Source organism: Bos indicus x Bos taurus, chromosome 3 (assembly GCF_003369695.1).
Source record: "Bos indicus x Bos taurus breed Angus x Brahman F1 hybrid chromosome 3, Bos_hybrid_MaternalHap_v2.0, whole genome shotgun sequence".
Classification (NCBI taxonomy): domain Eukaryota; kingdom Metazoa; phylum Chordata; class Mammalia; order Artiodactyla; family Bovidae; genus Bos; species Bos indicus x Bos taurus.
This window is the reverse complement of record NC_040078.1, coordinates 13,848,238-13,863,506: the sequence shown is the minus strand read 5'-3', so window position 1 is coordinate 13,863,506 and position 15,269 is coordinate 13,848,238. Positions and strand designations below refer to the sequence as shown.

General features: G+C 46.1%; 1 protein-coding gene across 10 annotated transcripts in view; it reads right to left on the bottom strand.

Annotated features, from left to right (window-relative positions):
* ARHGEF11 (Rho guanine nucleotide exchange factor 11) overlaps window positions 1–15,269 on the bottom strand; it is a 116,744-nt gene that overhangs the window by 61,478 nt on the left and 39,997 nt on the right. The window lies entirely within an intron of this gene.

Genomic DNA, 15,269 nt, shown 5'->3' with positions numbered 1-15,269 from the left:
GCTAAAATGTTCACACTGAAATCAATCTCCCCAGCCTAAGCCTAACCCTGGCTCCTGGGCAAATGGTTTCTCCTCAGGAGACAGGGCCACACAGTTGCTCAAGCCAGAAACCTGAGCTATCTCTGCTGCTGCTGCTGCTGCGTCGCTTCAGTCGTGTCCGACTCTGTTCGACCCCATAGATGGCAGCCCACCAGGCCCCGCTGTCCCTGGGATTCTCCAGGCAAGAACACTGGAGTGGGTTGCCATTTCCTCCTCCAACGCATCAAAGTGAAAAGTGAAAGTGAAGTCGCTCAGTTGTGTCCGACTCTTAGTGACCCCATGGACTGCAGCCCACCAGGCTCCTCCGTGCATGGGATTTTCCAGGCAAGAGTACTGGAGTGTGTTGCCATTGCCTTCTCCAGAGCTATCTCTGACACTCCCTCAAATCTAATCAACCATAAAGTCCTACTGATATTACCTACCATTATTTTTGGAATCCACCTACTTTTGCTCCTTCCTGACAGATGCCAGGCTTCCCTGGTGGCTCAGACGGAAAAGAATCTGCCTGCAATGTGGGAGACTTGGGTTCGATCTCTGGGTCGGGAAGATCCCCTGGAGAGGGAAGTGGCAACCCACTTCAGTATTCTTGCCTGGAGAATTCCATGGACAGAGGATCTTGGGGGGCTACAGTCTATGGGGTCACAAAGAGGCACACACAACTGAGTGACTAACACTTCCCTTCTTTACCGTTATTTTTGGAATCCACCTACTTCTGCCCCTTCCTGACACTGGTCTCCTCACATCTCCTCCAGCCTCCACTCCTCTCGAAGCCAACCATTCTCTATACACGCTGGGAGGGGTTTCTTCAAAGGATACTTTAGAATGCGTGTCTCCCTTCAGTGGTCTCCTACTGTCCTTGTATGACGCTCCAAGCCCGCAGCATGGGCCTGGCAGGTCCTCCTCTCCGGTCACTCAGCACCCCGACCCACACCCGCCTTCCTTACTATATTCCAAACCCAGGGGCCTCCTCACCCACCTTGGCCAGGCTAACTCACACTTTCTTCACGGTTCTCCGTAAACAAATGCTTCCTTTCAGTGAAGTTTTCTCTGATACTCAATAAGCTGAATCTCCCCCGAAATTTCCCGTTGCAATGCCTAACTCAATAGTAACTAGTTATTTGGGTGTTTTCCTGATTGTTTAATACCTACTTTCCTCATTTAATGATAAGCTTCACTGTCTCTTATTCTCTAGAGCACAGAGCAGCTTCAGAACACAGTACATAGTAGACATTTAATAATACTTGTTGAAGGATGAAGCCAGACAATACATGCAAAGAATCTTCTAGATATCAAAATTTTGTAAACACACACACCTCATCAAAAGGAAGGGCTCTGAGTAACCTCATAACACACGTTTGTTAGGGTTAAATTCAGTTTCATAGTTTCAAAACAAAGCTAAATGAAGAAGGAAGGAGTCAACCTCTCTATGGACTTACAGCAGCGAGTGACATCAACCTGGCTGTAAGAACTGGTTAAGCTCCCAAAGGCTTCCATTCTCCCAGATTTCCAGAATTCAACTTTGTACACAGGCAGTGAAGCATCCACCAAACAAGAAAATGCATGTTATGTATCCCTCTGTTCATTGCAGCACTATTTACAACAGCTAGAACATGGAAGCCACCTAGATGCCCATTGACAGATGAATGGATAAAGAAGCTATGGTACATATACACAGTGGAATATCACTCAGCCATAAAAAGGAATGTGTTTGAGTCAGTTCTAATGAGGTGGATGAACCTAGAACCTATTATACAGATTGAAGTGAGTCAGAAAGAGAAAGATAAATACTGTATTCTAACACATATATACGGAATCTAGAAAAATGGTACTGAAAATTTTATTTACAGGGAAACAATGGAGAAACAGACATAGAGAATAGACTTATGGACATGGGGAGAGGGGAGGAGAGGGCGAGATGTATGGAAAGAGTAACATGGAAACTTACATTACCATATGTAAAATAGATAGCCAACGGGAATTTGCTGTATGTCTCAGGAAACTCAAACAGGGGCTCGGTATCAACCTAGAGGGGAGGGAGCTGGGAGGGAGGTTCAAAAGGGAGGGGACATATGTATAACCTGTGGCTGATTCATGTTGAGGTTTAACAGAAAACAGCAAAATTCTGTAAAGCAATTATCCTTCAGTGAAAAATAAATCAATTAAAAAAATAAAGAAAAAGAAAATGCACGTTAACATTGGTATTGGTGACTACAAAGCAGACGTGGTTGAGGGGATGGCCAAAGGACTCAGAAAGGAGACAGGCTTTAACCAGAATCTGGAGGGGGAGGTGGGAGGCGAGGCAGAACTCTGGTGGGAAGCTGTGCTGTGCAAGGTCATGATGCTAGGGGAGGAAACGGCGAAAAGCCGAGGCACAGGAGGAGGCTGAGAACACAGCATATCTGGTGAGCCTGTCAATGCACCACAGGAGAAAAGCAGGAAGGGCCAGACAAGAGGCGTGAGCAAGAGAGAAAATGGAAAAGACACGGGTTCTCATCCTGGTTCTACCACTGAAGAGCTGGTGGACCTTAGGAAACCGTCTCAAACTCTCCTAGTCTTAGCTTCTCCACCTGAAACATGTGCCTTGCTCTACCTGTCTCACAGAGCTGCTGTGAGAATTCAATGAGATAAGGTGGCTTGAGTGGTAAAAAACCTGCCTGCCAAGGCAGGAGACATAAGAGATACAGGTTCAACCCCTGGGTCAAGAAGATCCCCTGGAGGAGGGCATGGCAACCCACTCCAGTATTCTTGCCTGGAGAATCCCCATGAACAGAGGAGCCCAGCGGGCTACAGTCCAAAGGGTCGCAGAGTCAGACACAACTGAAGCAACTTTGCATGCAGCACCCAAGGAGTATCAAAGGCTTTGGAAACTAAAACCACACACTCATGTTAGGAAGCATAAGGGCAGAGGAAAAGGTTAGGGCTGGTTATGGGTTTTATTCTTTACAGAGGGGAACTGCTGAGGGCTTTCTACAAGGACTAACAGGGTAAGATCTAGCCTCTAAAAAGTCAGGTCTGACCGCAGGGACTAGAGCGGATAAGAAGCGGGAAGGCTGGAGGCCCAGAGCCTGGATGGGCCAGACACAGTGTGCACCTGAATGGGAGCCCAGCTGCTGCAATTCAATAGCAAAGGCAGGAGACAGACAGACCACTGAGAACGGGCCGCCGGCAGCGGACCTCAGGAGTACCTTCTTATATTGACTGCATGTCTAAATAACATATTTTGAATATATTGAGTTAAATGAAATACACATTAAAATGAACTCACCAGTTTCTCTCTACTGCTTTTTAGGCAACTCCTAGAAAATCTTCAATGACACAAGCACTTGCATGCTCTTCCTACTGGACGGCGCTGGCCCAGCCTTGCCACACTGCCGTCTCCCTTGAGGAGGGCCTCCTATCCCTCAGACCGCTCAAAGGGAACCAGCAGCCTGCCCAGAGGTAGCCTCCCAAACGTCTCTGTCCCTCACAGCGCACAGCACAGCTTTCTGCCTAAGCACTGTGTATACTGGGCTGTCCTTTCCCCGTGTGTGCTGGGCTGTAAGCCCCTGAGGGCACGCCACAGCGTCTCTGGAGCCCCGAGGAGGAAGCAGTGGGCCCCACTCGGGGGGTGGCCATGGGCAGTGCTGAGCAGAGAACAGTGCCACACGACCCTGGCTGGGCACCCTTCTCTTCACTCAGAACCCAACACCCCACTAGCCTCCCAGGCCCTCCCAGCACAGGTATGCGCACACAGCTGATCTCTAATTTGTCGCACATCCTTCAGAGAAAGCGCAGCGCTCGGGTTATGCCCAGGAATTCAACTGACACTGAGGAGGTGTTTGGGGGGAGTGCGGAGTTAAACAAGAGTGGGTATGTGACCTGGCTGTTGCTGATCATTTGTGCGGCCAAGGGAAAATTACTTCCTGTGAAACTCAGTTTTCTTATCTACAAAATGGGAATACTAGCTACCCGTCCTGCAGGGCTGCTGTAAGAACTGGTGTCGTGTATGTGAAGTCTCTAGCACAATGCCTGGCACACAGCAATGTGCAGAAAGTGATCGCTATTCTTGTCATTTGTAAGACCCTAAGTCAAACATAATTAGTAAGTTACTATCAAAGCCATCATATCCTGAGACTTAACACAAAACGAACAGATTCTGAGTTATCTAATTCAGGGGCAACCATCTCACAGATCTCCTCGGAAGCAAAGGACCTAGTTTTTACCACTGTTTTACTTAGTTCACATTCATTTGCTCTTGTCTAAGTGTCCTTCAAACGTCACTTCTGATGAAAATAATGTGCTTCAGGACAGAAAGAGAAACCCCAGGAGACCTGGATCCCAGCGCCAATGCTGCCATTCACTAGCTGTGAAACTCCAGATAAGAACCAAAACAAGCCTCTGGAAGGTCCAGCGTGTGCATGAACTTGGGGCAAGGCCCCAAGAAAAGACATCAGTGATACTGCCACAGTAGCCGGGAGGGAGCAGGCCAAGGTACTGAGAAGGCAGGACTGACAGTCTAGACACCTGAGTTCTAGAGCAAATCTGCCCTTTTTTTTGTTTACCCTTGAAAAATGAGAAGAAAATTGTATAGAATAAGCACCTAATATGTTACAGGTATTCATTTAATCCTCACAATAACCCGGTGAGGTAGACATTGTTATTTTTCTTAACAGATGAGAAAATGAGATTCAGAGAAGTAAGCAGCTTGACAGACACACAGGTATTAAATGGTAGAGGGGAGATGCGAGCCTAAGCTGGCCCGATCAGTGTCTTGCAATGAAGGTGCTGCACCACAGCGCCTCTCGTCCTTTCTTGCACTAACATTATCTAATTCTTTGTCTCTCACAGTGCTTTTCTGGCATATCAGGTCTTTGTAGCACAGGGGGCTCAGGTAGAACTAAATTCATCTGACTGGGAAAAAATAGTAGACACCCTCACCAGCAATCATCCTGAAGCACTCCAGGAACTGTACTAGTAAGGCCCACAAGATGGCTAAGAATATTTTTTATTGGTTTCCCAATTTTAACAAAAGCAAAGGAATAGAAAGCAAAGCCTAGAATTCACAAAATAAAGAGTGAGCATCTGTCATGAGGCTCAAGGCTTAGGAGGGTGGAGTGGAAACGAGGGATGAAGCTTCTTCCTCACCTACATCACGCCCACTGTGTGACAGTGGGCCAGCCGTATGACACCTCTGAGGTCAGCTCTCACCCTGATAAAACGGGAAGACCGCGCTCTGCACTTCTCACAGGGAACTGTGCTAACTAAATTATCTGTAAACCAAAAATCACTCTACAGGTATATCTCGTTTGACCTAAAATTTCCCTAGAAAGATAAGCAAATGTGTTCTGAATGACGGTGATGATAATACTTTCAAAACAAACTTTCAAAAGACTGGGTTTTCTTAAAGCAAGGGATACCTTGCTTTATACGTCATAAAAACAAAATTGTTATTTGAGTCAATTTTTTTATTGTTGGCATAAAAAGGACAAATCATAAAACAAATAACCCAGAATAACAGCCAATCCGAGAAGTCTCCATTTTGCTTAATTTTTTTTGGCCGTTTGTCTCAGAAGATTCACCTTTGTGATTTACTTTGTTAAGGTGGGCTTTAAACTAGTGGTTTCACTTTCCTGAGTTCAAAACACAATTGATAGGAAAGTACTTGGTGGCAGAAGAAAGTTAGTCTTTGATTTTCAAACTGCTGAGGTCAAACCATAAAATGAGTAACTAGCAGGGCCCACCAGAATCGACAGTAGAGCACATGCTCTTCTTTGCAATCCCCTCCTTCCTCAAGGAGGTGGGTGTCCTTTTCTTCCTCTGAGGTACTGCAGGAAGATGCAGACCTGGTCACCGCATCTAAGCTACCAACTGTACTGGGGGGAGAGGACCCAGAACATCACAGAACATCACCTCCATGTTCTTAGCTAGTGACGTCAGGAAGACAGAGGGTGGGTGGGGGAGGTTCCTCTCCAGCCTGCAACAGGCTTCCTAAAAATTCCTGTTCCTCCTTCTAAGAACTGCCCGAAAACTCCCCTCTTCCAGAATCTTTTCCTCAACTAACTCTTGAATGATGACCATTCCTATTCTTTGCATCCTGCTAGCCCTTAAGCATTTGACTTGTGCTATAAACACACAAGAGTCCGTTGAACAGCAAGATCAAGCCAGTCAATCCTAAAGGAAATCAACCCTGAATATTCATTGAAAGGACTGATGCTGAAGCTGAAATTCCAATACCTTGGCTATTTGATGCAGAGTCAGCTCATTACAAAAGACCCTGATGCTGGGGAAGACTCGGGGCAGGAGAAGAGGGCAACATAGGTAAGATGGCTGGATGGCATCACCAATTCAATGGATATGAACCCGGGCAAGAGACGGCGAGGGACAGGGAGGCCTGGTGCACTGCATACAGTCATCAGGTCGCAAAGAACTGGACACAACTTGGCAACTGAACGACAACAACATAAACACAGAGACCCTTGCTTCCATACGACTTTAAAAGGGAACTCAAGTATTCTGTGTTTTTCTCTAATAAAATACTTGTTCTCAAAGAAGGACTCGTCTTCTTTTTTGTTTCTTTAGCACTTCATCTTCAGTCACCTGTCCTGGGCCCCTCAACCAATAACCTGAGCTCTACAAAGGATGCTTTACAGAAATAGTTGGTTAGGAAGCTGACAGAAAGCCAGCCAGAGAAACGTTGAGTCAACTTCCCCAGTAGCCAGACCCCCTGTCGCTCTCCTCGAAGTTTCACTGCCAAGTGATCCACTTTGGACCTCTCTGACCCTTACTCCCTCCCGTCATATGACTGATGAGACTGGGATGGCTGGACAAGCCACTGGTATTAAAACATAAACTTGGCCTAAGACAACTCCAAGCAACCAACTCAGGCATATGCCTGCCTAATAGGCAGAGTGGGCAGGCCACAAACCAAAGGAACCCTCTCCTGGCTCTGCCCAGCTGGACGGGCCCTTCTTGAGTCTGCAGGTCTAGCTCGTACATGTCAAGAGAGGAAACCAGCCGCTGTCTTTTCTGTTGAGGGGAGATGCCAGACCATTTTGTGGGAAGACACGGCTTTTTCTCTTTTATTTATTTATTTAGCTGCACTGGGTCTTAGCTGAGGCATGCTGAATGTTTAGTTGTGCCATGCAAACTTCTTAGTTGCAGCATATGGGATCCAGTTCCCCAATCAGGGATCAGACCCCGGACCCTCTGCACTGGGAGCACGAAGTCTTAGCCACTGGACCACCAACAAAGTCCCCAAGACAAGGGTTTTTCGAGCAAGGGCTGCTACCACTTCTAGTAAGTGCTGTCTCTTATACCCCTTCCTACAGAATGAAACCTTTCCTACTGGGGTGGGGGTGGGAGTTGCACAACAGTGAAAGATATACTAAGAAAACAAGAACTACTGGGAATTCCCTGGCAGTCCAGTGGTAGTACTCTGTGCTTCCACTGCCGGGGCCCTGGGTTTGATCCCTGGTCAGGGAACTAATATCCTGTAAGCCACGCAGCTCGGCCAAAACACCACCACACCAGAAGCAAAAATAACTGGCGCTGGGAGCTGGAACTGTAACCCCCTCTTGTAGGTAAGCAGAAACCTGAGCATCTGCTCTGTGCAGCTACATTTTAGAGCACATAATTTGACTCAGTTTACTATCAGGCAGTGTAAGGTATTTTAAATAAATGTCCTGAGGGTTTGAACCTCTGGATTATAATCCTAGTTCTAAGCCTTAGTTTCCTTATAAGCGAAGAGTGTGGCGGTATATGTGTGCACGTGTAGAGGGGAGGGATGGAGAAAGGAATGGATGAACCAGATGGTTCCTGCAGCTCCTTTTCAGGGACTGGAAAGCACACTCTTATTCTATCCAGGCACAAATCATATTATAATGAGGGTTTATTATATCAACAAGGGACCACCTCGAGCAGCAGCAGTAACAGTATTTCAACTTGGAAACTGCCAGTGTCCAAAACATAATCTTTAGGAATCCAACCTGGATTGATTAAGAGAGAAACAACGGCAACTGAGTGCTTGCATTGATCTTGTCCAGACACATAGTATATACTCAACAAAACTGTGTTGAATGGTGAACGACTGACCTTGCAGTTGTAACTGTTAACAACCCCAGTGCCCCAGGACCCTTGCCTCTGGTCCCGTTTCCCATGGCTGAAGTCAAGTACTACCTTCTCTAGGAAGCTTTCTTATTAATAGTGCTACTTCTCCAATGACCTTTTTCGTTACTAAATTCATTTCTGCTGCATTTTGTGCTTGACTGTTTTCAGATTCTTTCATCCATATTTGTCATGTCTCCCTCCAAGTAGATAATAAACTTAAGAGCAGAAATCCTGTTACATTCTTTGTTGATAGAGCCCACAATATCTAGCATGTACTAAACATGTACTTAGCAAATACTGTGAAGTAACTGACTGATCTTCAGTGATGGCTGCAATGCTGACAGCAGCATGTTTCTCAAGCACTTACCGAGACAAGGCAGTACAATTAGGACTTCGGGCTCTGAGCCCCTCGCTCAGACATAAATGCTGGTCCTGCCACTTGTTAGCTGTGTGACCCGACAAGTTATTTAACCTTTGCCTCAGGTTCCTCATCCTTAAAATGGGGATAGTAATGAGACCCAGCTCTTGGAACTGTTGTTAGGCTTGAATTATTTAAAACGTGTAAAGTTAAAATGCTTAGGCCAGGGCCTGGTCTCAGTAAGAACGATCAATAGATATTAGCCATTCTTATTTATTTAATTCTCACCATCACCCCATGAATTGGTACTATTAATGTGGCAGTTTTACAGTAAGAAGCTGAGGTACAGAGGGGTTAAGTAACTTGCTTAATTTCATGTATCCAGTGAGTCAGATGGAGCTGGTATTTGAACCCAAATGGTTTAACTTCAGAAACCGTTCTCTGTTAATGCTCTGCTCTCTTAGGTTAGGAAGAGTTCTAACCACCCATTTTACTTTGCTATAGATCCATCCTTTAAAAAAAAAACAAAACTGAAGCATAGTTGATTTACAATGTGACCACTAGCGCTAGGGGTGAAGACCTGACTGTCTTCACCCGTATACAGAAGACACAAGAGAGGCAGGCTTGTTCCCTGGGCTGGAAAGACCCCCAGAGAAGAGAACTGGAAACCCACTCCAGGATTCCTGCCTGCAGAATCCCATGGACAGAGTGGCCCGACAGGTTCCAGTCCATGGGTTTGCAAAGAGTCAGATACAACTGAGCAACTAACACTTTCACTTTCTGCCATACAGCAAAGTACAAGCTAGGTTTCAAAGAGGCAGAGGAACCAGAGAGCAAACTGCCAACATTTGTTGGATCATGGACAAAGCAAGGGAGTTCCAGAAAAACATCTACTTCTGCTTCATTGACTATGCTAAAGCATTTGACTGTGTGGATCATAATAAACTGGAAAATTCTTAAAGAGACGGGAATACCAGACCACTTTATCAGTCTCCTGAGAAACCTATAGGAGGGTCAAGAAGCAACAGTTAGAACCAGACATGGAACAACTGACTGGTTCAAAAGTGGGAAAGGAGTACAACAAAGCTGTATACTGTCACCCTGCTTATTTAACTTCTATGTGGAGTACATCATGTGAAATGCGGGGCTGGATGAAGTACAAGCTGGAATCAAGATTGCCAGGAGAAATAACAACCTCAGATATGAAGATGATACCACTCTAATGGCAGAAAGTGAAGAGGCGTTCCTCTGATGAGAGTGAAAGAGGAGAATGAAAAAGCTGGCTTAAAACCCAATATTAAAAAAAAACTAAGATCATGGCATCTGTTCCCATCACTTCGTGGCAAACAAAAGGGGAAAAAGTGGAAGCAGTGACAGATTTTCTTTTCTTGGGCTCCAAAATCACTGTGGACGGTGACTGCAGCCATGACGTTAAAAGATGCTTGTTCCTTGGAAGGAAAGCTATGACAAACCTAGACACAGGTTAAAAGCAGAGACATCACTTTGCAGACCAAAGTCTGTATAGTCAAAGCTATAACTTTTCCAGTAGTCATGTATGGATGTAAGAGTTAGTCCAAAAAGAAGGCTGAGCACCGAAGAATTGATGCTTTCAAACTGTGGTGCTAGTGAAGGCCCTTGAGAATCCTTTGGACTGCAAGATCCAATCAGTCAATCCTAAAGGAAATCAACCCTGAACATTCATTGGAAGGACTGGTGCTGAAGCTCCATTATTTGGCCACCTGATGTGGACAGTCACCTCACTGGAAAAGATCCTGATGTTGAGAAAGATTGAGGGCAAAATGAGAAGAGGGCAGCACAGGATGAATGAGATGGTTAGATATCATCACCGACTCAGTGGATGTGAATTTGAGCAAACTCCAGGAGATAGTGGAGGACACAGGGGCCTGATCTGCTGCAATCCCTGGGGTCACAAAGGGTCAAGACACAACAACATACAGCAAAGTGATTCAGATAGAGATATTGTGTCTCACGTTCCTTTCCATTATGGTTTATTACAAGATACTGACTACAGTTCCCCGTGCTTACCCTAGGACCTTGTCGTTTATCTATTTTATATAGTTTGTATCTGCTAATCCTAAACTCCTAATTTATCCCTCCCCTGCTTTTAGTGACTTCCCTGGTGGCTCAGATGGTAAAAGCGTCTGCTTACAGTTCAGCAGACCTGGGTTCGATCCCTGGGTTGGGAAGATCCCCTGGAGAAGAAAATGGCAACCCACTCCAGTACTCTTGCCTGGAAAATCCCATGGATGGAGGAGCCTGGTAGGCTACAGTCCATGGGGTCGCAAAGAGTCGGACATGACTGAGCAACTTCACTTTCATTTTCACCTGCTTTTAGTAACCATAACTTTGTTTTTGCCATAGACCTATCCTTAACTTGCATCAGTATTCCCCTGAAATCTCAGATCACAGATTCGAGATGACAGAGATTGGCTGCTTGTTTTTCATATATATGAGCTTAGATTCTGCCAACATTAAGCATATGCCGCGTGGCAGGTGTAGTGCTAAGTGGTTTTATTTCATCTGATTCTTAGAACTCTGAACATATGTATTTTCCAGATGAGGAAGCTGCAGGTCAGAGAAGATAAAGGACTTGCCTGAGGTCCCAGGGTTAATGATGATGGCCCATGCCAGTCCTGGAACTCAGATTCCCAGCCTCCAAGTCCAATAGCTTAGTCTTCACTAAGCCCGGCTGGCGCTGGGTTTTTCCTGGCACAAGCGTAGAACACAGTGTGGATTACCATTTATACTCCTGCCGGCCAAACGCACAGGTTTGGCAATCAGATCCCTGGGTTGATAATCTTGACGCTGACACTGGCTCTATGACCTCAGGCAAGATGTTTAATCTCAACCTCAAGTTTTCCCATCTGTAGCAGAAGTTAGGAACTACTTTGCTGGATTGTGAGATTATACGGTGCTATTCATTAAAGCATTCAGCACAGGGCACACAATAAATCCCCAAAATGTGCATTAGCTATTACTATTACCACCACTATAGGGAAAGGGACTTAAGTTGCTCACTTACGTTAGTCTAGCATTTCATCTATTATTTAGGAGAATTCCTGTAAAAAAAAAGACATGTTCAAATCAAATGACAGATGGGAAAACTAAGGTCTAGAGACATTAAGTCCCTTACCCAAGGTCAGAAATAGAGTCCATCTCCTAACTTTCAGCATAGAGCTCTTCACCAGATCTGGCTATCTGCTGCCTCTCTACACTTTTCCAAAATGTCCAGAATTTCAGAATATACCTCTCTCAATTCCAAAGGCAGGCCTTGGGGTCCTTAAGACTATCCCAATTGCCCCTTTAGAGCTTTAGGGACTCACCCTGCCCCCCAACCAAAAACGAGTGCTGGGCAAGTTGTTCCAAGTGGAAAATTCAACTCCATCCCAGGCGGAAACCCCAAATCTCTGCTGTTCCAGCAGATTTCCAGGACGCGCTGGCTCCCAGAAACCACAATTACAGGCAAGCTCAAGGCAGAGGAGTAATTAGGCCCATACCATCGGCTCAGCAGTCTCTTGGCCTCTCCCTCCAGGGCTGACTCCATCTCTCTGCCTCTCCCATCCCCCTCATCCAAATCCCATCTCAACCACTGCTCAGCGGAGAGAGATGCAATGGGAATTTCCATCCTTTCTTTCTTCCAGCCCTGCTCCATTTCCAGGAAACCAAAGAAGGGTGGGGTTAGGGGGGAAAGAAGCCATCTCATGCATGTAACTAATGCTGAATGGCAGCAAGAGTTGAAGTAATTTTCACAGAAGGAGAAGCAGTCTTGAAGCCCCTCCCCTCATCCGATCCCTTATTTCCCACAAAGATGACATTGGGAAGGATGATGTTGGGAAGATGAGACCCTCCCAAATGTGAAAAATGAAGGGGATCTTGTGGAATAGCAAACAGTAACCTCAGTCTCTCCAGATGGAACAATCTTGGCTGGAGATGGGATGGAGAAAAGATGACATTAGAAGGCCAAAGGGATCTAGAACTCTCTTATCTCTAAGATCCTAGAAGAGTCTTGTAGGACATCTACCCCTCCCAGACTACCTCCTAATCACAGCAAACAGGAAAGAATGCCAGATCCTGCCTTCTTTCCTAAATATGCTGCTCTTCTACCCTGAAACATGGGACTGAGGTCCTGATTATTTCAAACTCCAGCGTAAGGGCACCTATGTAGTACCTTTCTTCTCCATCCCAGGGCCCACTGTCTGTTGCCTGGGTGGCAGATCTGCTCAGCTAAGCTCTGATGAGCGCTCTGGATTCAGCAGTACGGAAGAGAATGCTGTCCCCTATAGCTCCCAGTGGTCTTAGGGCTGTCTGCACCTCCTGTCCCCACCATGCTGAAGGTTTCCAGTGAGTCTGAGTACCCCAGAATCACCTGCAGGAACTCTCAGCAGGTAAAGTGAATGTTGGATCGGGCAGAGGATAGGAATGGGGTGGCACCCCAGACAGGCAGTGGACTTCAACATCCTAGAAGGCTTTTGAACAGTTATGGCTCAGGGCCCAGGCCTGAAGGCTGTCATGGCAGTTTCCTGAGGTCAGTCCAGAGCCCCCAGAATTGTGGTTGACAGAGCAAACTGAGAAAATCCACAAAGCAGACCAGTACCGACCCAATTCCACCCATCAAAATCTTAATTAAAACATATTAACCCCAAGAAGCTTTCCTTGATTTAGCCTCTCCTAACCAGCCTCTCCCCCTAGGCAGGCACAACCTCAGCCCTCATAAATTCACTCTGTATTACTGGTTAGTTACTTACAACCACCTCAGTGAAAAACAAATAGCCATTCAAACCATTTAGGTTATATTTGACATACCCAGCATGGCCAAAGATGAACACATCTCTGGAATTCATTCTACAAAGACCTGATTTGTGCACTAAATGGCACTTGTGTTGACACTCTTTTTCTAAGTATTCTTAAATCAATACACTTCCACATCTCTGGTTTCCCCAACTAAGCTGTAAATTCCTTGTGAGGAAAGAGCGTGTTTTCCACTTCTGAAATATCTTTGCATTCTTTCCCTCCTTGTTGGCCACCTGGATAAAATAGATTTTTTTTTTTTGCACAGGCACATATGTACACACACAGAAACACGTGCACACACACTGCATCCACTGCGAAAACAGGATTCTGCAAAGCACTGTTTGATCCATTTGTTCAGTGAACCAGCTGACAAACGGCCACTGACACAGTCACAAATGTAAGGGACCAGATAAGCCAAAGAGAAACTCGAGACACTTAAGATGGAGCCGCACAACCTCGTGGGCTGAGAATCAGAGGGCCGGATTAATCAGACGCCTGCCAAGATCCCTGCCAATCCTGGGGGAGATTCTGATTTGAAGACAAAGTTGGACTGAGGGAGGGAGAGAGGGAGGGAGCAAGGATCCATCCCATCAAAAGCACTACAACCACAGGGTAGAAAGGATAGGATTTCGTTTCTCTGTCACTCCTTCCAGGGCTTAGAGAAAAAGCTTCTGAGGGCAAGAAGGGGACAGCTCTGATCCTGCCTGCCTTCTGGCACAGAAGGCTGCTTTGTAATGGGATTCAACGCTCCAGTCCCTGGTAACACAGGGGAAGTCAAGAGGCACTTGGGATAGGTGTCAGGTCAGAAAGGCCAATGAAAGATGGCAGCGACCAATGACTGGCTTCACCACCGACAGGTACCTTCTTGCCTGGATCACGCTGGACCTTTAATGATTTGACTGATATGTGAAACCATCCCCATAATCCACTAACGGTAAATGTGCCAAGGGCCAGAGCCAGAGGATGAAGTGGCAACCCAAGACCTGTAGCGTGAGGCCTGTGCCACAGGCTTAGTGAGGATGGGGTTCCTGCAGGGCCAGCCTGGCAAGACTAGCAGCCCTCTAAATCCTAACCAACCTGTTTTAGAATTTCTCACCTAAGGGGTTTTGTGCACTCAGCAGCAGTTAAGGGAAGATAAAGGGACAGGCTAAGATGTGACTTATTCCATGGAGAAAGGAGAGAGCTCCTCACCTTGTGTTAGCCTGTTCTCTGCACATATCACAGGACACGGGGAGAATGAGAGGATAGAAAGGAATACAGGGCAGAAAGGAAGAGTCAGAGATGGAATAAGCACAGACATGAGATGAACAAAGTGAAGAAGGGGAGGAAGTAGGGAAGTCACAAAAGAAAGGGAAGAGTAAAGCAAGAGCTGACAGAATAAAAAGACTTGGGATCGAGGGCTACTGGAAAGATGTGGAAAAAGGAGAGGGAAAATGAAAGCAAAAGAGAAAAAGCATTCAGAAAGGGAGAGAAAGGAGTTGTAGACCTATTTAAACTTCAAATTAGCTCAGGAGTTGGTACAGATTCTAAGCCTGCCAGATTCTCCCTGTCTCTGACAGCAGGGGTGTTAAATGGAACTTCTTATTACAGTCTTTGGGTTAAGATTTAGAAAAGCACTGTGAAATCATCAATTAGGCAGTGTCTAGCACAAAACAGGATGACGGGGTGGCGGGGAGAAGGGTTAGTGGAGAGAGAACTGGACAGCTGGCAATCAAGAACCAGGTTTGCTGCAGGATTTCTGGATTATGGAGCTTTCCTGAGGAAGGTCTCAGTTTCCAATGTGGCTGTGCAGAATTAATTGCTCTTTTTTTTTTTGGCCTCACCATGCAGCATGTGGAATCTTAGTTCCCTGACTGGGGATCAAACCTGTGCCCCTGGCACTGGAAGTGGTGGAGTCTTAACCACTGGACTGCCAGGGAAGTCCTGGCCATGCAGAATTAAACACACTCTCTTCCCTCTTGATTCATATACCACC